This window comes from Lissotriton helveticus, chromosome 8, assembly GCF_964261635.1.
Source record: "Lissotriton helveticus chromosome 8, aLisHel1.1, whole genome shotgun sequence".
NCBI lineage: Eukaryota > Metazoa > Chordata > Amphibia > Caudata > Salamandridae > Lissotriton > Lissotriton helveticus.
Window position 1 is genome coordinate 1,241,338,586 of NC_136069.1, and position 27,251 is coordinate 1,241,365,836.

Here is a 27,251-nt window from a genome sequence, read left to right on the forward strand (position 1 = left end):
GTCCGGCGAGGAGTAGAGCTTCAGAGGGAACAGCGCGCAGGTTAGCAGCAGCACACAAACGATAGCAGGGGTCCAGTCCCAGAAGGAAAGCAGCAATGATGGCCCACGCAGGTTTGAAAATCCAGAGTTTATAGCGCCGTCGGTGGGGGCGTGTCAGTCAGGGAGAGCGGCCCAGGTGTCTCGGGTCTGGCTAACAGGGACTCCTGGGAGATGGAGTCCATGTACCTGTCGCTAGCAGCCCTGAAAATTCACAGCACAACCCACAACAGTCTTGGATGACCTGACCCACTTCTCACCAACTCCCGCAGAACACAACGAAGCGGGACCCGCGAAGCGGGTCCGGCGAGGAGTAGAGCTTCAGAGGGAACAGCGCGCAGGTTAGCAGCAGCACACAAACGATAGCAGGGGTCCAGTCCCAGAAGGAAAGCAGCAATGATGTCCCACGCAGGTTTGAAAATCCAGAGTTTATAGCGGTGTCGGTGGGGGCGTGTCAGTCAGGGAGAGCGGCCCAGGTGTCTCGGGTCTGGCTAACAGGGACTCCTCGGAGATGGAGTCCCTGTACCAGTCGCTCACAGCCCTGAAATTTCACAGCACAACCCACAACAGTCTTGGATGACCTGACCCACTTCTCACCAACTCCCGCAGAACACAACGAAGCGGGACCCGCGAAGCGGGTCCGGCGAGGAGTAGAGCTTCAGAGGGAACAGCGCGCAGGTTAGCAGCAGCACACAAACGATAGCAGGGGTCCAGTCCCAGAAGGAAAGCAGCAATGATGTCCCACGCAGGTTTGAAAATCCAGAGTTTATAGCGGCGTCGGTGGGGGTGTGTCAGTCAGGGAGAGCGGCCCAGGTGTCTCGGGTCTGGCTAACAGGGACTCCTGGGAGATGGAGTCCATGTACCTGTCGCTCGCAGCCCTGAAAATTCACAGCACAACCCACAACAGTCTTGGATGACCTGACCCACTTCTCACCAACTCCCACAGAACACAACGAAGCGGGACCCGCGAAGCGGGTCCGGCGAGGAGTAGAGCTTCAGAGGGAACAGCGCGCAGGTTAGCAGCAGCACACAAACGATAGCAGGGGTCCAGTCCCAGAAGGAAAGCAGCAATGATGTCCCACGCAGGTTTGAAAATCCAGAGTTTATAGCGGCGTCGGTGGGGGCGTGTCAGTCAGGGAGAGCGGCCCAGGTTTCTCGGGTCTGGCTAACAGGGACTCCTGGGAGATGGAGTCCCTCTACCAGTCGCTCGCAGCCCTGAAAATTCACAGCACAACCCACAACAGTCTTGGATGACCTGACCCACTTCTCACCAACTCCCGCAGAACACAACGAAGCGGGACCCTCGAAGCGGGGCCGGCGAGGAGTAGAGCTTCAGAGGGAACAGCGCGCAGGTTAGCAGCAGCACACAAACGATAGCAGGGGTCCAGTCCCAGAAGGAAAGCAGCAATGATGTCCCACGCAGGTTTGAAAATCCAGAGTTTATAGTGGTGTCGGTGGGGGCGTGTCAGTCAGGGAGAGCGGCCCAGGGGTCTCGGGTCTGGCTAACAGGGACTCCTGGGAGATGGAGTCCCTGTACCAGTCGCTCGCAGCCCTGAAATTTCACAGCACAACCCACAACAGTCTTGGATGACCTGACCTACTTCTCACCAACTCCCGCAGAACACAACGAAGCGGGACCCGTGAAGCGGGTCCAGCGAGGAGTAGAGCTTCAGAGGGAACAGCGCGCAGGTTAGCAGCAGCACACAAACGATAGCAGGGGTCCAGTCCCAGAAGGAAAGCAGCAATGATGTCCCACGCAGGTTTGAAAATCCAGAGTTTATAGCGGCGTCGGTGGGGGCGTGTCAGTCAGGGAGAGCGGCCCAAGTGTCTCGGGTCTGGCTAACAGGGACTCCTGGGAGATGGAGTCCCTGTACCAGTCGCTCGCAGCCCTGAAAATTTACAGCACAACCCACAACAGTCTTGGATGACCTGACCTACTTCTCACCAACTCCCGCAGAACACAAGGAAGCGGGACCCGCGAAGCGGGTCTGGCGAGGAGTAGAGCTTCAGAGGGAACAGCGCACAGGTTAGCAGCAGCACACAAACGATAGCAGGGGTCCAGGCCGAGAAGGAAAGCAGCAATGATGTCCCACGCAGGTTTGAAAATCCAGAGTTTATAGCGGCGTCGGTGGGGGCGTGTCAGTCAGGGAGAGCGGCCCAGGTGTCTCGGGTCTGGCTAACAGGGACTCCTGGGAGATGGAGTCCCTGTACCAGTCGCTCGCAGCCCTGAAAATTCACAGCACAACCCACAACAGTCTTGGATGACCTGACCCACTTCTCACCAACTCCCGCAGAACACAACAAAGCGGGACCCGCGAAGCGGGTCCGGAGAGGAGTAGAGCTTCAGAGGGAACAGCGCGCAGGTTAGCAGCAGCACACAAATGATAGCAGGGGTCCAGTCCCAGAAGGAAAGCAGCAATGATGTCCCACGCAGGTTTGAAAATCCAGAGTTTATAGCGGCGTCGGTGGGGGCGTGTCAGTCAGGGAGAGCGGCCCAGGTGTCTCGGGTCTGGCTAACAGGGACTCCTGGGAGATGGAGTCCCTGTACCTGTCGCTCGCAGCCCTGAAAATTCACAGCACAACCCACAACAGTCTTGGATGACCTGACCCACTTCTCACCAACTCCCGCAGAACACAACGAAGCGGGACCCGCGAAGCGTGTCCGGCGAGGAGTAGAGCTTCACAGGGAACAGCGCGCAGGTTAGCAGCAGCACACAAACGATAGCAGGGGTCCAGTCCCAGAAGGAAAGCAGCAATGATGTCCTACGCAGGTTTGAAAATCCAGAGTTTATAGCGGTGTCGGTGGGGGCGTGTCAGTCAGGGAGAGCGGCCCCGGTGTCTCTGGTCTGGCTAACAGGGACTCCTGGGAGATGGAGTCCCTGTACCAGTCGCTCACAGCCCTGAAATTTCACAGCACAACCCACAACAGTCTTGGATGACCTGACCCACTTCTCACCAACTCTCGCAGAACACAACGAAGCGGGACCCGCGAAGCGGGTCTGGCGAGGAGTAGAGCTTCAGAGGGAACAGCGCGCAGGTTAGCAGCAGCACACAAACGATAGCAGGGGTCCAGTCCCAGAAGGAAAGCAGCAATGATGTCCCACGCAGGTTTGAAAATCTAGAGTTTATAGTGGCGTCGGTGGGGGCGTGTCAGTCAGGGAGAGCGGCCCAGGTGTCTCGGGTCTGGCTAACAGGGACTCCTGGGAGATGGAGTCCCTGTACCAGTTGCTCGCAGCCCTGAAAATTCACAGCGCAACCCACAACAGTCTTGGATGACCTGACCCACTTCTCACCAACTCCCGCAGAACACATCGAAGCGGAACCCGCGAAGCGGGTCCGGCGAGTAGAGCTTCAGAGGGAACAGCGCGCAGGTTAGCAGCAGCACACAAACGATAGCAGGGGTCCAGTCCCAGAAGGAAAGCAGCAATGATGTCGCACGCAGGTTTGAAAATCCAGAGTTTATAGCGGCGTCGGTGGGGGCGTGTCAGTCAGGGAGAGCGGCCCAGGTGTCTCGGGTCTGGCTAACAGGGACTCCTGGGAGATGGAGTCCCTGTACCTGTCGCTCGCAGCCATGAAAATTCACAGCACAACCCACAACAGTCTTGGATGACCTGACCCACTTCTCACCAACTCCCGCAGAACACAACGAAGCGGGATTGTGGGTTGTGCTGTGAAATTTCAGGGCTGTGAGCGACTGGTACAGGGACTCCATCTCCGAGGAGTCCCTGTTAGCCAGACCCGAGACACCGGGGCCGCTCTCCCTGACTGACACGCCCCCACCGACACCGCTATAAACTCTGGATTTTCAAACCTGCGTGGGACATCATTGCTGCTTTCCTTCTGGGACTGGACCCCTGCTATCGTTTGCGTGCTGCTGCTAACCTGCGCGCTGTTCCCTCTGAAGCTCTACTCCTCGCCGGATCCGCTTCGCGGGTCCCGCTTCATTGTGTTCTGCGAGAGTTGGTGAGAAGTGGGTCAGGTCATCCAAGACTGTTGTGGGTTGTGCTGTGAAATTTCAGGGCTGTGAGCGACTGGTACAGGGGCTCCATCTCCCAGGAGTCCCTGTTAGCCAGACCCGAGACACCGGGGCCGCTCTCCCTGACTGACACGCCCCCCACCGACACCGCTATAAACTCTGGATTTTCAAACCTGCGTGGGGCATCATTGCTGCTTTCCTTCTGGGACTGGACCCCTGCTATCGTTTGTGTGCTGCTGCTAACCTGCGCGCTGTTCCCTCTGAAGCTCTACTCCTCGCCGGACCCGCTTCGCGGGTCCCGCTTCGTTGTGTTCTGCGGGAGTTGGTGAGAAGTGGGTCAGGTCATCCAAGACTGTTGTGGGTTGTGCTGTGAATTTTCAGGGCTGCGAGCGACAGGTACAGGGACTCCATCTCCCAGGAGTCCCTGTTAGCCAGACCCAAGACACCTGGGCCGCTCTCCCTGACTGACACGCCCCCACCGACACCGCTATAAACTCTGGATTTTCAAACCTGCGTGGGACATCATTGCTGCTTTCCTTCTGGGACTGGACCCCTGTTATCGTTTGCGTGCTGCTGCTAACCTGCGCGCTGTTCCCTCTGAAGCTCTACTCCTCGCCGAATCCGCTTCGCGGGTCCCGCTTCGTTGTGTTCTGCGAGAGTTGGTGAGAAGTGGGTCAGGTCATCCAAGACTGTTGTGGGTTGTGCTGTGAAATTTCAGGGCTGTGAGCGACTGGTACAGGGGCTCCATCTCCCAGGAGTCCCTGTTAGCCAGACCCGAGACACCGGGGCCGCTCTCCCTGACTGACACGCCCCCCACCGACACCGCTATAAACTCTGGATTTTCAAACCTGCGTGGGGCATCATTGCTGCTTTCCTTCTGGGACTGGACCCCTGCTATCGTTTGTGTGCTGCTGCTAACCTGCGCGCTGTTCCCTCTGAAGAAGGGAACAGCCCTCAGAGGGAACAGCGCGCAGGTTAGCAGCAGCACACAAACGATAGCAGGGGTCCAGTCCCAGAAGGAAAGCAGCAATGATGTCCCACGCAGGTTTGAAAATCCAGAGTTTATAGTGGTGTCGGTGGGGGCGTGTCAGTCAGGGAGAGCGGCCCAGGGGTCTCGGGTCTGGCTAACAGGGACTCCTGGGAGATGGAGTCCCTGTACCAGTCGCTCGCAGCCCTGAAATTTCACAGCACAACCCACAACAGTCTTGGATGACCTGACCTACTTCTCACCAACTCCCGCAGAACACAACGAAGCGGGACCCGTGAAGCGGGTCCAGCGAGGAGTAGAGCTTCAGAGGGAACAGCGCGCAGGTTAGCAGCAGCACACAAACGATAGCAGGGGTCCAGTCCCAGAAGGAAAGCAGCAATGATGTCCCACGCAGGTTTGAAAATCCAGAGTTTATAGCGGCGTCGGTGGGGGCGTGTCAGTCAGGGAGAGCGGCCCAAGTGTCTCGGGTCTGGCTAACAGGGACTCCTGGGAGATGGAGTCCCTGTACCAGTCGCTCGCAGCCCTGAAAATTTACAGCACAACCCACAACAGTCTTGGATGACCTGACCTACTTCTCACCAACTCCCGCAGAACACAAGGAAGCGGGACCCGCGAAGCGGGTCTGGCGAGGAGTAGAGCTTCAGAGGGAACAGCGCACAGGTTAGCAGCAGCACACAAATGATAGCAGGGGTCCAGGCCGAGAAGGAAAGCAGCAATGATGTCCCACGCAGGTTTGAAAATCCAGAGTTTATAGCGGCGTTGGTGGGGGCGTGTCAGTCAGGGAGAGCGGCCCAGGTGTCTCGGGTCTGGCTAACAGGGACTCCTGGGAGATGGAGTCCCTGTACCAGTCGCTCGCAGCCCTGAAAATTCACAGCACAACCCACAACAGTCTTGGATGACCTGACCCACTTCTCACCAACTCCCGCAGAATACAACAAAGCGGGACCCGCGAAGCGGGTCCGGAGAGGAGTAGAGCTTCAGAGGGAACAGCGCGCAGGTTAGCAGCAGCACACAAATGATAGCAGGGGTCCAGTCCCAGAAGGAAAGCAGCAATGATGTCCCACGCAGGTTTGAAAATCCAGAGTTTATAGCGGCGTCGGTGGGGGCGTGTCAGTCAGGGAGAGCGGCCCAGGTGTCTCGGGTCTGGCTAACAGGGACTCCTGGGAGATGGAGTCCCTGTACCTGTCGCTCGCAGCCCTGAAAATTCAGAGCACAACCCACAACAGTCTTGGATGACCTGACCCACTTCTCACCAACTCCCGCAGAACACAACGAAGCGGGACCCGCGAAGCGGGTCCGGCGAGGAGTAGAGCTTCACAGGGAACAGCGCGCAGGTTAGCAGCAGCACACAAACGATAGCAGGGGTCCAGTCCCAGAAGGAAAGCAGCAATGATGTCCTACGCAGGTTTGAAAATCCAGAGTTTATAGCGGTGTCGGTGGGGGCGTGTCAGTCAGGGAGAGCGGCCCCGGTGTCTCGGGTCTGGCTAACAGGGACTCCTGGGAGATGGAGTCCCTGTACCAGTCGCTCACAGCCCTGAAATTTCACAGCACAACCCACAACAGTCTTGGATGACCTGACCCACTTCTCACCAACTCTCGCAGAACACAACGAAGCGGGACCCGCGAAGCGGGTCTGGCGAGGAGTAGAGCTTCAGAGGGAACAGCGCGCAGGTTAGCAGCAGCACACAAACGATAGCAGGGGTCCAGTCCCAGAAGGAAAGCAGCAATGATGTCCCACGCAGGTTTGAAAATCTAGAGTTTATAGTGGCGTCGGTGGGGGCGTGTCAGTCAGGGAGAGCGGCCCAGGTGTCTCGGGTCTGGCTAACAGGGACTCCTGGGAGATGGAGTCCCTGTACCAGTTGCTCGCAGCCCTGAAAATTCACAGCGCAACCCACAACAGTCTTGGATGACCTGACCCACTTCTCACCAACTCCCGCAGAACACATCGAAGCGGAACCCGCGAAGCGGGTCCGGCGAGTAGAGCTTCAGAGGGAACAGCGCGCAGGTTAGCAGCAGCACACAAACGATAGCAGGGGTCCAGTCCCAGAAGGAAAGCAGCAATGATGTCCCACGCAGGTTTGAAAATCCAGAGTTTATAGCGGCGTCGGTGGGGGCGTGTCAGTCAGGGAGAGCGGCCCAGGTGTCTCGGGTCTGGCTAACAGGGACTCCTGGGAGATGGAGTCCCTGTACCTGTCGCTCGCAGCCATGAAAATTCACAGCACAACCCACAACAGTCTTGGATGACCTGACCCACTTCTCACCAACTCCCGCAGAACACAACGAAGCGCGACCCGCGAAGCGGGTCCGGCGAGGAGTAGAGCTTCAGCGGGAACAGCGCGCAGGTTAGCAGCAGCACACAAACGATAGCAGGGGTCCAGTCCCAGAAGGAAAGCAGCAATGATGTCCCACGCAGGTTTGAAAATCCAGAGTTTATAGCGGCGTCGGTGGGGGCGTGTCAGTCAGGGAGAGCGGCCCAGGTGTCTCGGGTCTGGCTAACAGGGACTCCTGGGAGATGGAGTCCCTGTACCTGTCGCTCGCAGCCATGAAAATTCACAGCACAACCCACAACAGTCTTGGATGACCTGACCCACTTCTCACCAACTCCCGCAGAACACAACGAAGCGGGACCCGCGAAGCGGGTCCGGCGAGGAGTAGAGCTTCAGAGGGAACAGCGCGCAGGTTAGCAGCAGCACACAAACGATAGCAGGGGTCCAGTCCCAGAAGGAAAGCAGCAATGATGTCCCACGCAGGTTTGAAAATCCAGAGTTTATAGCGGCGTCGGTGGGGGCGTGTCAGTCAGGGAGAGCGGCCCAGGTGTCTCGGGTCTGGCTAACAGGGACTCCTGGGAGATGGAGTCCCTGTACCAGTCGCTCGCAGCCCTGAAAATTCACAGCACAACCCACAACAGTCTTGGATGACCTGACCGACTTCTCACCAACTCCCGCAGAACACAACGAAGTGGGACCCGCGAAGCGGGTCCGGCGAGGAGTAGAGCTTTAGAGGGAACAGTGCGCAGGTCAGCAGCAGCACACAAACGATAGCAGGGGTCCAGTCCCAGAAGGAAAGCAGCAATGATGTCCCACGCAGGTTTGAAAATCCAGAGTTTATAGCGGCGTCGGTGGGATCGTGTCAGTCAGGGAGAGCGGCCCAGGTGTCTCGGGTCTGGCTAACAGGGACTCCTGGGAGATGGAGTCCCTGTACCTGTCACTCGCAGCCCTGAAAATTCACAGCACAACCCACAACAGTCTTGGATGACCTGACCCACTACTCACCAACTCCCGCAGAACACAACGAAGCGGGACCCGCGAAGCTGGTCCGGCGAGGAGTAGAGCTTCAGAGGGAACAGCGCGCAGGTTAGCAGCAGCACACAAACGTTAGCAGGGGTCCAGTCCCAGAAGGAAAGCAGCAAAGATGTCCCACGCAGGTTTGAAAATCCAGAGTTTATAGCGGCGTCGGTGGGGGTGTGTCAGTCAGGGAGAGCGGCCCAGGTGTCTCGGGTCTGGCTAACAGGGACTCCTGGGAGATGGAGTCCCTGTACCAGTCGCTCGCAGCCCTGAAATTTCACAGCACAACCCACAACAGTCTTGGATGACCTGACCCACTTCTCACCAACTCCCGCAGAACACAACGAAGCGGGACCCGCGAAGCGGGTCCGGCGAGGAGTAGAGGTTCAGAGGGAACAGCGCGCAGGTTAGCAGCAGCACACAAACGATAGCAGGGGTCCAGTCCCAGAAGGAAAGCAGCAATGATGTCCCACGCAGGTTTGAAAATCCAGTTTATAGCGGCGTCGGTGGGGGCGTGTCAGTCAGGGAGAGCGGCCCAGGTGTCTCGGGTCTGGCTAACAGGGACTCCTGGGAGATGGAGTCCCTGTACCAGTCGCTCGCAGCCCTGAAAATTTACAGCACAACCCACAACAGTCTTGGATGACCTGACCCACTTCTGACCAACTCCCGCAGAACACAACGAAGCGGGACCCGCGAAGCGGGTCCGGCGAGTAGAACTTCAGAGGGAACAGCGCGCAGGTTAGCAGCAGCACACAAACGATAGCAGGGGTCCAGTCCCAGAAGGAAAGCAGCAAAGATGTCCCACGCAGGTTTGAAAATCCAGAGTTTATAGCGGCGTCGGTGGGGGTGTGTCAGTCAGGGAGAGCGGCCCAGGTGTCTCGGGTCTGGCTAACAGGGACTCCTGGGAGATGGAGTCCCTGTACCAGTCGCTCGCAGCCCTGAAATTTCACAGCACAACCCACAACAGTCTTGGATGACCTGACCCACTTCTCACCAACTCCCGCAGAACACAACGAAGCGGGACCCGCGAAGCGGGTCCGGCGAGGAGTAGAGGTTCAGAGGGAACAGCGCGCAGGTTAGCAGCAGCACACAAACGATAGCAGGGGTCCAGTCCCAGAAGGAAAGCAGCAATGATGTCCCACGCAGGTTTGAAAATCCAGTTTATAGCGGCGTCGGTGGGGGCGTGTCAGTCAGGGAGAGCGGCCCAGGTGTCTCGGGTCTGGCTAACAGGGACTCCTGGGAGATGGAGTCCCTGTACCAGTCGCTCGCAGCCCTGAAAATTTACAGCACAACCCACAACAGTCTTGGATGACCTGACCTACTTCTCACCAACTCCCGCAGAACACAAGGAAGCAGGACCCGCGAAGCGGGTCTGGCGAGGAGTAGAGCTTCAGAGGGAACAGCGCGCAGGTTAGCAGCAGCACACAAACGATAGCAGGGGTCCAGTCCCAGAAGGAAAGCAGCAATGATGGCCCACGCAGGTTTGAAAATCCAGAGTTTATAGCGGTGTCGGTGGGGGCGTGTCAGTCAGGGAGAGCGGCCCCGGTGTCTCGGGTCTGGCTAACAGGGACTCCTGGGAGATGGAGTCCCTGTACCAGTCGCTCACAGCCCTGAAATTTCACAGCACAACCCACAACAGTCTTGGATGACCTGACCCACTTCTCACCAACTCTCGCAGAACACAACGAAGCGGATCCGGCGAGGAGTAGAGCTTCAGAGGGAACAGCGCGCAGGTTAGCAGCAGCACGCAAACGATAGCAGGGGTCCAGTCCCAGAAGGAAAGCAGCAATGATGTCCCACGCAGGTTTGAAAATCCAGAGTTTATAGCGGTGTCGGTGGGGGCGTGTCAGTCAGGGAGAGCGGCCCCGGTGTCTCGGGTCTGGCTAACAGGGACTCCTCGGAGATGGAGTCCCTGTACCAGTCGCTCACAGCCCTGAAATTTCACAGCACAACCCACAACAGTCTTGGATGACCTGACCCACTTCTCACCAACTCTCGCACAACACAACGAAGCGGGACCCGCGAAGCGGATCCGGCGAGGAGTAGAGCTTCAAAGGGAACAGCGCGCAGGTTAGCAGCAGCACGCAAACGATAGCAGGGGTCCAGTCCCAGAAGGAAAGCAGCAATGATGTCCCACGCAGGTTTGAAAATCCAGAGTTTATAGCGGCGTCGGTGGGGGCGTGTCAGTCAGGGAGAGCGGCCCAGGTGTCTTGGGTCTGGCTAACAGGGACTCCTGGGAGATGGAGTCCCTGTACCAGTCGCTCGCAGCCCTGAAAATTCACAGCACAACCCACAACAGTCTTGGATGACCTGACCCACTTCTCACCAACTCCCGCAGAACACAACGAAGCGGGACCCGCGAAGCGGGTCCAGCGAGGAGTAGAGCTCCAGAGGGAACAGCGCGCAGGTTAGCAGCAGCACACAAACGATAGCAGGGATCCAGTCCCAGAAGGAAAGCAGCAATGATGTCCCACGCAGGTTTGAAAATCCAGATTTTATAGTGGCGTCGGTGGGGGCGTGTCAGTCAGGGAGAGCGGCCCAGGTGTCTCGGGTCTGGCTAACAGGGACTCCTGGGAGATGGAGTCCCTGTACCAGTCGCTCGCAGCCCTGAAAATTCACAGCACAACCCACAACAGTCTTGGATGACCTGACCCACTTCTCACCAACTCCCGCAGAACACAACGAAGCGGGACCCTCGAAGCGGGGCCGGCGAGGAGTAGAGCTTCAGAGGGAACAGCGCGCAGGTTAGCAGCAGCACACAAACGATAGCAGGGGTCCAGTCCCAGAAGGAAAGCAGCAATGATGTCCCACGCAGGTTTGAAAATCCAGAGTTTATAGTGGCGTCGGTGGGGGCTTGTCAGTCAGGGAGAGCGGCCCAGGGGTCTCGGGTCTGGCTAACAGGGACTCCTGGGAGATGGAGTCCCTGTACCAGTCGCTCGCAGCCCTGAAAATTCACAGCACAACCCACAACAGTCTTGGATGACCTGACCCACTTCTCACCAACTCCCGCAGAACACAACGAAGTGGGACCCGCGAAGCGGGTCCGGCGAGTAGAGCTTCAGAGGGAACAGCGCGCAGGTTAGCAGCAGCACACAAACGATAGCAGGGGTCCAGTCCCAGAAGGAAAGCAGCAATGATGTCCCACGCAGGTTTGAAAATCCAGAGTTTATAGCGGCGTCGGTGGGGGCGTGTCAGTCAGGGAGAGCGGCCCAGGTGTCTCGGGTCTGGCTAACAGGGACTCCTGGGAGATGGAGTCCCTGTACCAGTCGCTCGCAGCCCTGAAATTTCACAGCACAACCCACAACAGTCTTGGATGACCTGACCTACTTCTCACCAACTCCCGCAGAACACAACGAAGCGGGACCCGCGAAGCGGGTCCGGCGAGGAGTAGAGGTTCAGAGGGAACAGCGCGCAGGTTAGCAGCAGCACACAAACGATAGCAGGGGTCCAGTCCCAGAAGGAAAGCAGCAATGATGTCCCACGCAGGTTTGAAAATCCAGTTTATAGCGGCGTCGGTGGGGGCGTGTCAGTCAGGGAGAGCGGCCCAGGTGTCTCGGGTCTGGCTAACAGGGACTCCTGGGAGATGGAGTCCCTGTACCAGTCGCTCGCAGCCCTGAAAATTTACAGCACAACCCACAACAGTCTTGGATGACCTGACCCACTTCTGACCAACTCCCGCAGAACACAACGAAGCGGGACCCGCGAAGCGGGTCCGGCGAGTAGAACTTCAGAGGGAACAGCGCGCAGGTTAGCAGCAGCACACAAACGATAGCAGGGGTCCAGTCCCAGAAGGAAAGCAGCAAAGATGTCCCACGCAGGTTTGAAAATCCAGAGTTTATAGCGGCGTCGGTGGGGGTGTGTCAGTCAGGGAGAGCGGCCCAGGTGTCTCGGGTCTGGCTAACAGGGACTCCTGGGAGATGGAGTCCCTGTACCAGTCGCTCGCAGCCCTGAAATTTCACAGCACAACCCACAACAGTCTTGGATGACCTGACCCACTTCTCACCAACTCCCGCAGAACACAACGAAGCGGGACCCGCGAAGCGGGTCCGGCGAGGAGTAGAGGTTCAGAGGGAACAGCGCGCAGGTTAGCAGCAGCACACAAACGATAGCAGGGGTCCAGTCCCAGAAGGAAAGCAGCAATGATGTCCCACGCAGGTTTGAAAATCCAGTTTATAGCGGCGTCGGTGGGGGCGTGTCAGTCAGGGAGAGCGGCCCAGGTGTCTCGGGTCTGGCTAACAGGGACTCCTGGGAGATGGAGTCCCTGTACCAGTCGCTCGCAGCCCTGAAAATTTACAGCACAACCCACAACAGTCTTGGATGACCTGACCTACTTCTCACCAACTCCCGCAGAACACAAGGAAGCAGGACCCGCGAAGCGGGTCTGGCGAGGAGTAGAGCTTCAGAGGGAACAGCGCGCAGGTTAGCAGCAGCACACAAACGATAGCAGGGGTCCAGTCCCAGAAGGAAAGCAGCAATGATGGCCCACGCAGGTTTGAAAATCCAGAGTTTATAGCGGTGTCGGTGGGGGCGTGTCAGTCAGGGAGAGCGGCCCCGGTGTCTCGGGTCTGGCTAACAGGGACTCCTGGGAGATGGAGTCCCTGTACCAGTCGCTCACAGCCCTGAAATTTCACAGCACAACCCACAACAGTCTTGGATGACCTGACCCACTTCTCACCAACTCTCGCAGAACACAACGAAGCGGATCCGGCGAGGAGTAGAGCTTCAGAGGGAACAGCGCGCAGGTTAGCAGCAGCACGCAAACGATAGCAGGGGTCCAGTCCCAGAAGGAAAGCAGCAATGATGTCCCACGCAGGTTTGAAAATCCAGAGTTTATAGCGGTGTCGGTGGGGGCGTGTCAGTCAGGGAGAGCGGCCCCGGTGTCTCGGGTCTGGCTAACAGGGACTCCTCGGAGATGGAGTCCCTGTACCAGTCGCTCACAGCCCTGAAATTTCACAGCACAACCCACAACAGTCTTGGATGACCTGACCCACTTCTCACCAACTCTCGCACAACACAACGAAGCGGGACCCGCGAAGCGGATCCGGCGAGGAGTAGAGCTTCAAAGGGAACAGCGCGCAGGTTAGCAGCAGCACGCAAACGATAGCAGGGGTCCAGTCCCAGAAGGAAAGCAGCAATGATGTCCCACGCAGGTTTGAAAATCCAGAGTTTATAGCGGCGTCGGTGGGGGCGTGTCAGTCAGGGAGAGCGGCCCAGGTGTCTTGGGTCTGGCTAACAGGGACTCCTGGGAGATGGAGTCCCTGTACCAGTCGCTCGCAGCCCTGAAAATTCACAGCACAACCCACAACAGTCTTGGATGACCTGACCCACTTCTCACCAACTCCCGCAGAACACAACGAAGCGGGACCCGCGAAGCGGGTCCAGCGAGGAGTAGAGCTCCAGAGGGAACAGCGCGCAGGTTAGCAGCAGCACACAAACGATAGCAGGGATCCAGTCCCAGAAGGAAAGCAGCAATGATGTCCCACGCAGGTTTGAAAATCCAGATTTTATAGTGGCGTCGGTGGGGGCGTGTCAGTCAGGGAGAGCGGCCCAGGTGTCTCGGGTCTGGCTAACAGGGACTCCTGGGAGATGGAGTCCCTGTACCAGTCGCTCGCAGCCCTGAAAATTCACAGCACAACCCACAACAGTCTTGGATGACCTGACCCACTTCTCACCAACTCCCGCAGAACACAACGAAGCGGGACCCTCGAAGCGGGGCCGGCGAGGAGTAGAGCTTCAGAGGGAACAGCGCGCAGGTTAGCAGCAGCACACAAACGATAGCAGGGGTCCAGTCCCAGAAGGAAAGCAGCAATGATGTCCCACGCAGGTTTGAAAATCCAGAGTTTATAGTGGCGTCGGTGGGGGCTTGTCAGTCAGGGAGAGCGGCCCAGGGGTCTCGGGTCTGGCTAACAGGGACTCCTGGGAGATGGAGTCCCTGTACCAGTCGCTCGCAGCCCTGAAAATTCACAGCACAACCCACAACAGTCTTGGATGACCTGACCCACTTCTCACCAACTCCCGCAGAACACAACGAAGTGGGACCCGCGAAGCGGGTCCGGCGAGTAGAGCTTCAGAGGGAACAGCGCGCAGGTTAGCAGCAGCACACAAACGATAGCAGGGGTCCAGTCCCAGAAGGAAAGCAGCAATGATGTCCCACGCAGGTTTGAAAATCCAGAGTTTATAGCGGCGTCGGTGGGGGCGTGTCAGTCAGGGAGAGCGGCCCAGGTGTCTCGGGTCTGGCTAACAGGGACTCCTGGGAGATGGAGTCCCTGTACCAGTCGCTCGCAGCCCTGAAATTTCACAGCACAACCCACAACAGTCTTGGATGACCTGACCTACTTCTCACCAACTCCCGCAGAACACAACGAAGCGGGACCCGCGAAGCGGGTCCAGCGAGGAGTAGAGCTTCAGAGGGAACAGCGCGCAGGTTAGCAGCAGCACACAAACGATAGCAGGGGTCCAGGCCGAGAAGGAAAGCAGCAATGATGTCCCACGCAGGTTTGAAAATCCAGAGTTTATAGCGGCGTCGGTGGGGGCGTGTCAGTCAGGGAGAGCGGCCCAGGTGTCTCGGGTCTGGCTAACAGGGACTCCTGGGAGATGGAGTCCCTGTACCAGTCGCTCGCAGCCCTGAAAATTCACAGCACAACCCACAACAGTCTTGGATGACCTGACCCACTTCTCACCAACTCCCGCAGAACACAACGAAGTGGGACCCGCGAAGCGTGTCCGGCGAGGAGTAGAGCTTCAGAGGGAACAGCGCGCAGGTTAGCAGCAGCACACAAACGATAGCAGGGGTCCAGTCCCAGAAGGAAAGCAGCAATGATGGCCCACGCAGGTTTGAAAATCCAGAGTTTATAGCGCCGTCGGTGGGGGCGTGTCAGTCAGGGAGAGCGGCCCAGGTGTCTCGGGTCTGGCTAACAGGGACTCCTGGGAGATGGAGTCCCTGTACCTGTCGCTCGCAGCCCTGAAAATTCACAGCACAACCCACAACAGTCTTGGATGACCTGACCCACTTCTCACCAACTCCCGCAGAACACAACGAAGCGGGACCCGCGAAGCGGGTCCGGCGAGGAGTAGAGCTTCAGAGGGAACAGCGCGCAGGTTAGCAGCAGCACACAAACGATAGCAGGGGTCCAGTCCCAGAAGGAAAGCAGCAATGATGCCCCACGCAGGTTTGAAAATCCAGAGTTTATAGCGGTGTCGGTGGGGGGCGTGTCAGTCAGGGAGAGCGGCCCCGGTGTCTCGGGTCTGGCTAACAGGGACTCCTGGGAGATGGAGCCCCTGTACCAGTCGCTCACAGCCCTGAAATTTCACAGCACAACCCACAACAGTCTTGGATGACCTGACCCACTTCTCACCAACTCTCGCAGAACACAACGAAGCGGGACCCGCGAAGCGGATCCGGCGAGGAGTAGAGCTTCAGAGGGAACAGCGCGCAGGTTAGCAGCAGCACGCAAACGATAGCAGGGGTCCAGTCCCAGAAGGAAAGCAGCAATGATGTCCCACGCAGGTTTGAAAATCCAGAGTTTATAGCGGTGTCGGTGGGGGCGTGTCAGTCAGGGAGAGCGGCCCAGGTGTCTCGGGTCTGGCTAACAGGGACTCCTCGGAGATGGAGTCCCTGTACCAGTCGCTCACAGCCCTGAAATTTCACAGCACAACCCACAACAGTCTTGGATGACCTGACCCACTTCTCACCAACTCCCGCAGAACACAACGAAGCGGGACCCGCGAAGCGGGTCCGGCGAGGAGTAGAGCTTCAGAGGGAACAGCGCGCAGGTTAGCAGCAGCACACAAACGATAGCAGGGGTCCAGTCCCAGAAGGAAAGCAGCAATGATGTCCCACGCAGGTTTGAAAATCCAGAGTTTATAGCGGCGTCGGTGGGGGTGTGTCAGTCAGGGAGAGCGGCCCAGGTGTCTCGGGTCTGGCTAACAGGGACTCCTGGGAGATGGAGTCCATGTACCTGTCGCTCGCAGCCCTGAAAATTCACAGCACAACCCACAACAGTCTTGGATGACCTGACCCACTTCTCACCAACTCCCACAGAACACAACGAAGCGGGACCCGCGAAGCGGGTCCGGCGAGGAGTAGAGCTTCAGAGGGAACAGCGCGCAGGTTAGCAGCAGCACACAAACGATAGCAGGGGTCCAGTCCCAGAAGGAAAGCAGCAATGATGTCCCACGCAGGTTTGAAAATCCAGAGTTTATAGCGGCGTCGGTGGGGGCGTGTCAGTCAGGGAGAGCGGCCCAGGTTTCTCGGGTCTGGCTAACAGGGACTCCTGGGAGATGGAGTCCCTCTACCAGTCGCTCGCAGCCCTGAAAATTCACAGCACAACCCACAACAGTCTTGGATGACCTGACCCACTTCTCACCAACTCCCGCAGAACACAACGAAGCGGGACCCTCGAAGCGGGGCCGGCGAGGAGTAGAGCTTCAGAGGGAACAGCGCGCAGGTTAGCAGCAGCACACAAACGATAGCAGGGGTCCAGTCCCAGAAGGAAAGCAGCAATGATGTCCCACGCAGGTTTGAAAATCCAGAGTTTATAGTGGTGTCGGTGGGGGCGTGTCAGTCAGGGAGAGCGGCCCAGGGGTCTCGGGTCTGGCTAACAGGGACTCCTGGGAGATGGAGTCCCTGTACCAGTCGCTCGCAGCCCTGAAATTTCACAGCACAACCCACAACAGTCTTGGATGACCTGACCTACTTCTCACCAACTCCCGCAGAACACAACGAAGCGGGACCCGTGAAGCGGGTCCAGCGAGGAGTAGAGCTTCAGAGGGAACAGCGCGCAGGTTAGCAGCAGCACACAAACGATAGCAGGGGTCCAGTCCCAGAAGGAAAGCAGCAATGATGTCCCACGCAGGTTTGAAAATTCAGAGTTTATAGCGGCGTCGGTGGGGGCGTGTCAGTCAGGGAGAGCGGCCCAAGTGTCTCGGGTCTGGCTAACAGGGACTCCTGGGAGATGGAGTCCCTGTACCAGTCGCTCGCAGCCCTGAAAATTTACAGCACAACCCACAATAGTCTTGGATGACCTGACCTACTTCTCACCAACTCCCGCAGAACACAAGGAAGCGGGACCCGCGAAGCGGGTCTGGCGAGGAGTAGAGCTTCAGAGGGAACAGCGCACAGGTTAGCAGCAGCACACAAACGATAGCAGGGGTCCAGGCCGAGAAGGAAAGCAGCAATGATGTCCCACGCAGGTTTGAAAATCCAGAGTTTATAGCGGCGTCGGTGGGGGCGTGTCAGTCAGGGAGAGCGGCCCAGGTGTCTCGGGTCTGGCTAACAGGGACTCCTGGGAGATGGAGTCCCTGTACCAGTCGCTCGCAGCCCTGAAAATTCACAGCACAACCCACAACAGTCTTGGATGACCTGACCCACTTCTCACCAACTCCCGCAGAACACAACAAAGCGGGACCCGCGAAGCGGGTCCGGAGAGGAGTAGAGCTTCAGAGGGAACAGCGCGCAGGTTAGCAGCAGCACACAAATGATAGCAGGGGTCCAGTCCCAGAAGGAAAGCAGCAATGATGTCCCACGCAGGTTTGAAAATCCAGAGTTTATAGCGGCGTCGGTGGGGGCGTGTCAGTCAGGGAGAGCGGCCCAGGTGTCTCGGGTCTGGCTAACAGGGACTCCTGGGAGATGGAGTCCCTGTACCTGTCGCTCGCAGCCCTGAAAATTCACAGCACAACCCACAACAGTCTTGGATGACCTGACCCACTTCTCACCAACTCCCGCAGAACACAACGAAGCGGGACCCGCGAAGCGGGTCCGGCGAGGAGTAGAGCTTCACAGGGAACAGCGCGCAGGTTAGCAGCAGCACACAAACGATAGCAGGGGTCCAGTCCCAGAAGGAAAGCAGCAATGATGTCCTACGCAGGTTTGAAAATCCAGAGTTTATAGCGGTGTCGGTGGGGGCGTGTCAGTCAGGGAGAGCGGCCCCGGTGTCTCGGGTCTGGCTAACAGGGACTCCTGGGAGATGGAGTCCCTGTACCAGTCGCTCACAGCCCTGAAATTTCACAGCACAACCCACAACAGTCTTGGATGACCTGACCCACTTCTCACCAACTCTCGCAGAACACAACGAAGCGGGACCCGCGAAGCGGGTCTGGCGAGGAGTAGAGCTTCAGAGGGAACAGCGCGCAGGTTAGCAGCAGCACACAAACGATAGCAGGGGTCCAGTCCCAGAAGGAAAGCAGCAATGATGTCCCACGCAGGTTTGAAAATCTAGAGTTTATAGTGGCGTCGGTGGGGGCGTGTCAGTCAGGGAGAGCGGCCCAGGTGTCTCGGGTCTGGCTAACAGGGACTCCTGGGAGATGGAGTCCCTGTACCAGTTGCTCGCAGCCCTGAAAATTCACAGCGCAACCCACAACAGTCTTGGATGACCTGACCCACTTCTCACCAACTCCCGCAGAACACATCGAAGCGGAACCCGCGAAGCGGGTCCGGCGAGTAGAGCTTCAGAGGGAACAGCGCGCAGGTTAGCAGCAGCACACAAACGATAGCAGGGGTCCAGTCCCAGAAGGAAAGCAGCAATGATGTCGCACGCAGGTTTGAAAATCCAGAGTTTATAGCGGCGTCGGTGGGGGCGTGTCAGTCAGGGAGAGCGGCCCAGGTGTCTCGGGTCTGGCTAACAGGGACTCCTGGGAGATGGAGTCCCTGTACCTGTCGCTCGCAGCCATGAAAATTCACAGCACAACCCACAACAGTCTTGGATGACCTGACCCACTTCTCACCAACTCCCGCAGAACACAACGAAGCGGGATTGTGGGTTGTGCTGTGAAATTTCAGGGCTGTGAGCGACTGGTACAGGGACTCCATCTCCGAGGAGTCCCTGTTAGCCAGACCCGAGACACCGGGGCCGCTCTCCCTGACTGACACGCCCCCACCGACACCGCTATAAACTCTGGATTTTCAAACCTGCGTGGGACATCATTGCTGCTTTCCTTCTGGGACTGGACCCCTGCTATCGTTTGTGTGCTGCTGCTAACCTGCGCGCTGTTCCCTCTGAAGCTCTACTCCTCGCCGGACCCGCTTCGCGGGTCCCGCTTCGTTGTGTTCTGCGGGAGTTGGTGAGAAGTGGGTCAGGTCATCCAAGACTGTTGTGGGTTGTGCTGTGAATTTTCAGGGCTGCGAGCGACAGGTACAGGGACTCCATCTCCCAGGAGTCCCTGTTAGCCAGACCCAAGACACCTGGGCCGCTCTCCCTGACTGACACGCCCCCACCGACACCGCTATAACCTCTGGATTTTCAAACCTGCGTGGGACATCATTGCTGCTTTCCTTCTGGGACTGGACCCCTGCTATCGTTTGCGTGCTGCTGCTAACCTGCGCGCTGTTCCCTCTGAAGCTCTACTCCTCGCCGAATCCGCTTCGCGGGTCCCGCTTCGTTGTGTTCTGCGAGAGTTGGTGAGAAGTGGGTCAGGTCATCCAAGACTGTTGTGGGTTGTGCTGTGAAATTTCAGGGCTGTGAGCGACTGGTACAGGGGCTCCATCTCCCAGGAGTCCCTGTTAGCCAGACCCGAGACACCGGGGCCGCTCTCCCTGACTGACACGCCCCCCACCGACACCGCTATAAACTCTGGATTTTCAAACCTGCGTGGGGCATCATTGCTGCTTTCCTTCTGGGACTGGACCCCTGCTATCGTTTGTGTGCTGCTGCTAACCTGCGCGCTGTTCCCTCTGAAGCTCTACTCCTCGCCGGACCCGCTTCGCGGGTCCCGCTTCGTTGTGTTCTGCGGGAGTTGGTGAGAAGTGGGTCAGGTCATCCAAGACTGTTGTGGGTTGTGCTGTGAATTTTCAGGGCTGCGAGCGACAGGTACAGGGACTCCATCTCCCAGGAGTCCCTGTTAGCCAGACCCAAGACACCTGGGCCGCTCTCCCTGACTGACACGCCCCCACCGACACCGCTATAAACTCTGGATTTTCAAACCTGCGTGGGACATCATTGCTGCTTTCCTTCTGGGACTGGACCCCTGCTATCGTTTGCGTGCTGCTGCTAACCTGCGCGCTGTTCCCTCTGAAGCTCTACTCCTCGCCGAATCCGCTTCGCGGGTCCCGCTTCGTTGTGTTCTGCGAGAGTTGGTGAGAAGTGGGTCAGGTCATCCAAGACTGTTGTGGGTTGTGCTGTGAAATTTCAGGGCTGTGAGCGACTGGTACAGGGGCTCCATCTCCCAGGAGTCCCTGTTAGCCAGACCCGAGACACCGGGGCCGCTCTCCCTGACTGACACGCCCCCCACCGACACCGCTATAAACTCTGGATTTTCAAACCTGCGTGGGGCATCATTGCTGCTTTCCTTCTGGGACTGGACCCCTGCTATCGTTTGTGTGCTGCTGCTAACCTGCGCGCTGTTCCCTCTGAAGAAGGGAACAGCCCTCAGAGGGAACAGCGCGCAGGTTAGCAGCAGCACACAAACGATAGCAGGGGTCCAGTCCCAGAAGGAAAGCAGCAATGATGTCCCACGCAGGTTTGAAAATCCAGAGTTTATAGTGGTGTCGGTGGGGGCGTGTCAGTCAGGGAGAGCGGCCCAGGGGTCTCGGGTCTGGCTAACAGGGACTCCTGGGAGATGGAGTCCCTGTACCAGTCGCTCGCAGCCCTGAAATTCCACAGCACAACCCACAACAGTCTTGGATGACCTGACCTACTTCTCACCAACTCCCGCAGAACACAACGAAGCGGGACCCGTGAAGCGGGTCCAGCGAGGAGTAGAGCTTCAGAGGGAACAGCGCGCAGGTTAGCAGCAGCACACAAACGATAGCAGGGGTCCAGTCCCAGAAGGAAAGCAGCAATGATGTCCCACGCAGGTTTGAAAATCCAGAGTTTATAGCGGCGTCGGTGGGGGCGTGTCAGTCAGGGAGAGCGGCCCAAGTGTCTCGGGTCTGGCTAACAGGGACTCCTGGGAGATGGAGTCCCTGTACCAGTCGCTCGCAGCCCTGAAAATTTACAGCACAACCCACAACAGTCTTGGATGACCTGACCTACTTCTCACCAACTCCCGCAGAACACAAGGAAGCGGGACCCGCGAAGCGGGTCTGGCGAGGAGTAGAGCTTCAGAGGGAACAGCGCTCAGGTTAGCAGCAGCACACAAACGATAGCAGGGGTCCAGGCCGAGAAGGAAAGCAGCAATGATGTCCCACGCAGGTTTGAATATCCAGAGTTTATAGCGGCGTCGGTGGGGGCGTGTCAGTCAGGGAGAGCGGCCCAGGTGTCTCGGGTCTGGCTAACAGGGACTCCTGGGAGATGGAGTCCCTGTACCAGTCGCTCGCAGCCCTGAAAATTCACAGCACAACCCACAACAGTCTTGGATGACCTGACCCACTTCTCACCAACTCCCGCAGAATACAACAAAGCGGGACCCGCGAAGCGGGTCCGGAGAGGAGTAGAGCTTCAGAGGGAACAGCGCGCAGGTTAGCAGCAGCACACAAATGATAGCAGGGGTCCAGTCCCAGAAGGAAAGCAGCAATGATGTCCCACGCAGGTTTGAAAATCCAGAGTTTATAGCGGCGTCGGTGGGGGCGTGTCAGTCAGGGAGAGCGGCCCAGGTGTCTCGGGTCTGGCTAACAGGGACTCCTGGGAGATGGAGTCCCTGTACCTGTCGCTCGCAGCCCTGAAAATTCAGAGCACAACCCACAACAGTCTTGGATGACCTGACCCACTTCTCATCAACTCCCGCAGAACACAACGAAGCGGAACCCGCGAAGCGGGTCCGGCGAGGAGTAGAGCTTCACAGGGAACAGCGCGCAGGTTAGCAGCAGCACACAAACGATAGCAGGGGTCCAGTCCCAGAAGGAAAGCAGCAATGATGTCCTACGCAGGTTTGAAAATCCAGAGTTTATAGCGGTGTCGGTGGGGGCGTGTCAGTCAGGGAGAGCGGCCCCGGTGTCTCGGGTCTGGCTAACAGGGACTCCTGGGAGATGGAGTCCCTGTACCAGTCGCTCACAGCCCTGAAATTTCACAGCACAACCCACAACAGTCTTGGATGACCTGACCCACTTCTCACCAACTCTCGCAGAACACAACGAAGCGGGACCCGCGAAGCGGGTCTGGCGAGGAGTAGAGCTTCAGAGGGAACAGCGCGCAGGTTAGCAGCAGCACACAAACGATAGCAGGGGTCCAGTCCCAGAAGGAAAGCAGCAATGATGTCCCACGCAGGTTTGAAAATCTAGAGTTTATAGTGGCGTCGGTGGGGGCGTGTCAGTCAGGGAGAGCGGCCCAGGTGTCTCGGGTCTGGCTAACAGGGACTCCTGGGAGATGGAGTCCCTGTACCAGTTGCTCGCAGCCCTGAAAATTCACAGCGCAACCCACAACAGTCTTGGATGACCTGACCCACTTCTCACCAACTCCCGCAGAACACATCGAAGCGGAACCCGCGAAGCGGGTCCGGCGAGTAGAGCTTCAGAGGGAACAGCGCGCAGGTTAGCAGCAGCACACAAACGATAGCAGGGGTCCAGTCCCAGAAGGAAAGCAGCAATGATGTCCCACGCAGGTTTGAAAATCCAGAGTTTATAGCGGCGTCGGTGGGGGCGTGTCAGTCAGGGAGAGCGGCCCAGGTGTCTCGGGTCTGGCTAACAGGGACTCCTGGGAGATGGAGTCCCTGTACCTGTCGCTCGCAGCCATGAAAATTCACAGCACAACCCACAACAGTCTTGGATGACCTGACCCACTTCTCACCAACTCCCGCAGAACACAACGAAGCGCGACCCGCGAAGCGGGTCCGGCGAGGAGTAGAGCTTCAGCGGGAACAGCGCGCAGGTTAGCAGCAGCACACAAACGATAGCAGGGGTCCAGTCCCAGAAGGAAAGCAGCAATGATGTCCCACGCAGGTTTGAAAATCCAGAGTTTATAGCGGCGTCGGTGGGGGCGTGTCAGTCAGGGAGAGCGGCCCAGGTGTCTCGGGTCTGGCTAACAGGGACTCCTGGGAGATGGAGTCCCTGTACCTGTCGCTAGCAGCCATGAAAATTCACAGCACAACCCACAACAGTCTTGGATGACCTGACCCACTTCTCACCAACTCCCGCAGAACACAACGAAGCGGGACCCGCGAAGCGGGTCCGGCGAGGAGTAGAGCTTCAGAGGGAACAGCGCGCAGGTTAGCAGCAGCACACAAACGATAGCAGGGGTCCAGTCCCAGAAGGAAAGCAGCAATGATGTCCCACGCAGGTTTGAAAATCCAGAGTTTATAGTGGCGTCGGTGGGGGCGTGTCAGTCAGGGAGAGCGGCCCAGGAGTCTCGGGTCTGGCTAACAGGGACTCCTGGGAGATGGAGTCCCTGTACCAGTTGCTCGCAGCCCTGAAAATTCACAGCACAACCCACAACAGTCTTGGATGACCTGACCCACTTCTCACCAACTCCCGCAGAACACAACGAAGCGGGACCCGCGAAGCGGGTCCGGCGAGTAGAGCTTCAGAGGGAACAGCGCGCAGGTTAGCAGCAGCACACAAACGATAGCAGGGGTCCAGTCCCAGAAGGAAAGCAGCAATGATGTCCCACGCAGGTTTGAAAATCCAGAGTTTATAGCGGCGTCGGTGGGGGCGTGTCAGTCAGGGAGAGCGGCCCAGGTGTCTCGGGTCTGGCTAACAGGGACTCCTGGGAGATGGAGTCCCTGAACCAGTCACTCGCAGCCCTGAAATTTCACAGCACAACCCACAACAGTCTTGGATGACCTGACCTACTTCTCACCGACTCCCGCAGAACACAACGAAGCGGGACCCGCGAAGCGGGTCCAGCGAGGAGTAGAGCTTCAGAGGGAACAGCGCGCAGGTTAGCAGCAGCACACAAACGATAGCAGGGGTCCAGGCCGAGAAGGAAAGCAGCAATGATGTCCCACGCAGGTTTGAAAATCCAGAGTTTATAGCGGCGTCGGTGGGGGCGTGTCAGTCAGGGAGAGCGGCCCAGGTGTCTCGGGTCTGGCTAACAGGGACTCCTGGGAGATGGAGTCCCTGTACCAGTCGCTCGCAGCCCTGAAAATTCACAGCACAACCCACAACAGTCTTGGATGACCTGACCCACTTCTCACCAACTCCCGCAGAACACAACGAAGCGGGACCCGCGAAGCGGGTCCGGCAAGTAGAGCTTCAGAGGGAACAGCGCGCAGGTTAGCAGCAGCACACAAACGATAGCAGGGGTCCAGTCCCAGAAGGAAAGCAGCAATGATGTCCCACGCAGGTTTGAAAATCCAGAGTTTATAGCGGCGTCGGTGGGAGCGTGTCAGTCAGGGAGAGCGGCCCAGGTGTCTCGGGTCTGGCTAACAGGGACTCCTGGGAGATGGAGTCCCTGTACCAGTCGCTTGCAGCCCTGAAAATTCACAGCACAACCCACAACAGTCTTGGATGACCTGACCCACTTCTCACCAACTCCCGCAGAACACAACGAAGCGGGACCCGCGAAGCGGGTCCAGCGAGGAGTAGAGCTCCAGAGGGAACAGCGCGCAGGTTAGCAGCAGCACACAAACGATAGCGGGGGTCCAGTCCCAGAAGGAAAGCAGCAATGATGTCCCACGCAGGTTTGAAAATCCAGAGTTTATAGCGGCGTCGGTGGGGGCGTGTCAGTCAGGGAGAGCGGCCCAGGTGTCTCGGGTCTGGCTAACAGGGACTCCTGGGAGATGGAGTCCCTGTACCAGTCGCTCGCAGCCCTGAAAATTTACAGCACAACCTACAATAGTCTTGGATGACCTGACCCACTTCTCACCAACTCCCGCAGAACACAACGAAGTGGGACCCGCGAAGCGGGTCTGTCGAGGAGTAGAGCTTCAGAGGGAACAGCGCGCAGGTTAGAAGCAGCACACAAACGATAGCAGGGGTCCAGTCCCAGAAGGAAAGCAGCAATGATGTCCCACGCAGGTTTGAAAATCCAGAGTTTATAGCGGCGTCGGTGGGGGCGTGTCAGTCAGGGAGAGCGGCCCAGGTGTCTCGGGTCTGGCTAACAGGGACTCCTGGGAGATGGAGTCCCTGTACCAGTCGCTCGCAGCCCTGAAAATTCACAGCACAACCCACAACAGTCTTGGATGACCTGACCAACTTCTCACCAACTCCCGCAGAACACAACGAAGCGGGACCCGCGAAGCGGGTCCGGCGAGGAGTAGAGCTTCAGAGGGAACAGCGAGCAGGTTAGCAGCAGCACACAAACGATAGCAGGGGTCCAGTCCCAGAAGGAAAGCAGCAATGATGTCCCACGCAGGTTTGAAAATCCAGAGTTTATAGTGGCGTCGGTGGGGGCGTGTCAGTCAGGGAGAGCGGCCCAGGTGTCTCGGGTCTGGCTAACAGGGACTCCTGGGAGATGGAGTCCCTGTACCATTCGCTCGCAGCCCTGAAAATTCACAGCACAACCCACAACAGTCTTGGATGACCTGACCCACTTCTCACCAACTCCCTCAGAACACAACGAAGCGGGACCCGCGAAGCGGGTCCGGCGAGTAGAGCTTCAGAGGGAACAGCGCGCAGGTTAGCAGCAGCACACAAACGATAGCAGGGGTCCAGTCCCAGAAGGAAAGCAGCAATGATGTCCCACGCAGGTTTGAAAATCCAGAGTTTATAGCGGCGTCGGTGGGGGCGTGTCAGTCAGGGAGAGCGGCCCAGGTGTCTCGGGTCTGGCTAACAGGGACTCCTGGGAGATGGAGTCCCTGTACCAGTCGCTCGCAGCCCTGAAAATTCACAGCACAACCCACAACAGTCTTGGATAACCTGACCTACTTCTCACCAACTCCCGCAGAACACAACGAAGCGGGACCCGCGAAGCGGGTCCAGCGAGGAGTAGAGCTTCAGAGGGAACAGCGCGCAGGTTAGCAGCAGCACACAAACGATAGCAGGGGTCCAGGCCGAGAAGGAAAGCAGCAATGATGTCCCACGCAGGTTTGAAAATCCAGAGTTTATAGCGGCGTCGGTGGGGGCGTGTCAGTCAGGGAGAGCGGCCCAGGTGTCTCGGGTCTGGCTAACAGGGACTCCTGGGAGATGGAGTCCCTGTACCAGTCGCTCGCAGCCCTGAAAATTCACAGCACAACCCACAACAGTCTTGGATGACCTGACCCACTTCTCACCAACTCCCGCAGAACACAACGAAGCGGGACCCGCGAAGCGGGTCCGGCAAGTAGAGCTTCAGAGGGAAGAGCGCGCAGGTTAGCAGCAGCACACAAACGATAGCAGGGGTCCAGTCCCAGAAGGAAAGCAGCAATGATGGCCCACGCAGGTTTGAAAATCCAGAGTTTATAGCGGCGTCGGTGGGGGCGTGTCAGTCAGGGAGAGCGGCCCAGGTGTCTCGGGTCTGGCTAACAGGGACTCCTGGGAGATGGAGTCCCTGTACCTGTCGCTCGCAGCCCTGAAAATTCACAGCACAACCCACAACAGTCTTGGATGACCTGACCCACTTCTCACCAACTCCCGCAGAACACAACGAAGCGGGACCCGCGAAGCGGGTCCGTCGAGGAGTATAGCTTCAGAGGGAACAGCGCGCAGGTTAGCAGCAGCACACAAACGATAGCAGGGGTCCAGTCCCAGAAGGAAAGCAGCAATGATGTCCCACGCAGGTTTGAAAATCCAGAGTTTATAGCGGCGTCGGTGGGTGCGTGTCAGTCAGGGAGAGCGGCCCCGGTGTCTTGGGTCTGGCTAACAGGGACTCCTGGGAGATGGAGTCCCTGTACCAGTCGCTTGCAGCCCTGAAAATTCACAGCACAACCCACAACAGTCTTGGATGACCTGACCCACTTCTCACCAACTCCCGCAGAACACAACGAAGCGGGACCCGCGAAGCGGGTCCAGCGAGGAGTAGAGCTCCAGAGGGAACAGCGCGCAGGTTAGCAGCAGCACACAAACGATAGCAGGGGTCCAGTCCCAGAAGGAAAGCAGCAATGATGTCCCACGCAGGTTTGAAAATCCAGAGTTTATAGCGGCGTCGGTGGGGGCGTGTCAGTCAGGGAGAGCGGCCCAGGTGTCTCGGGTCTGGCTAACAGGGACTCCTGGGAGATGGAGTCCCTGTACCAGTCGCTCGCA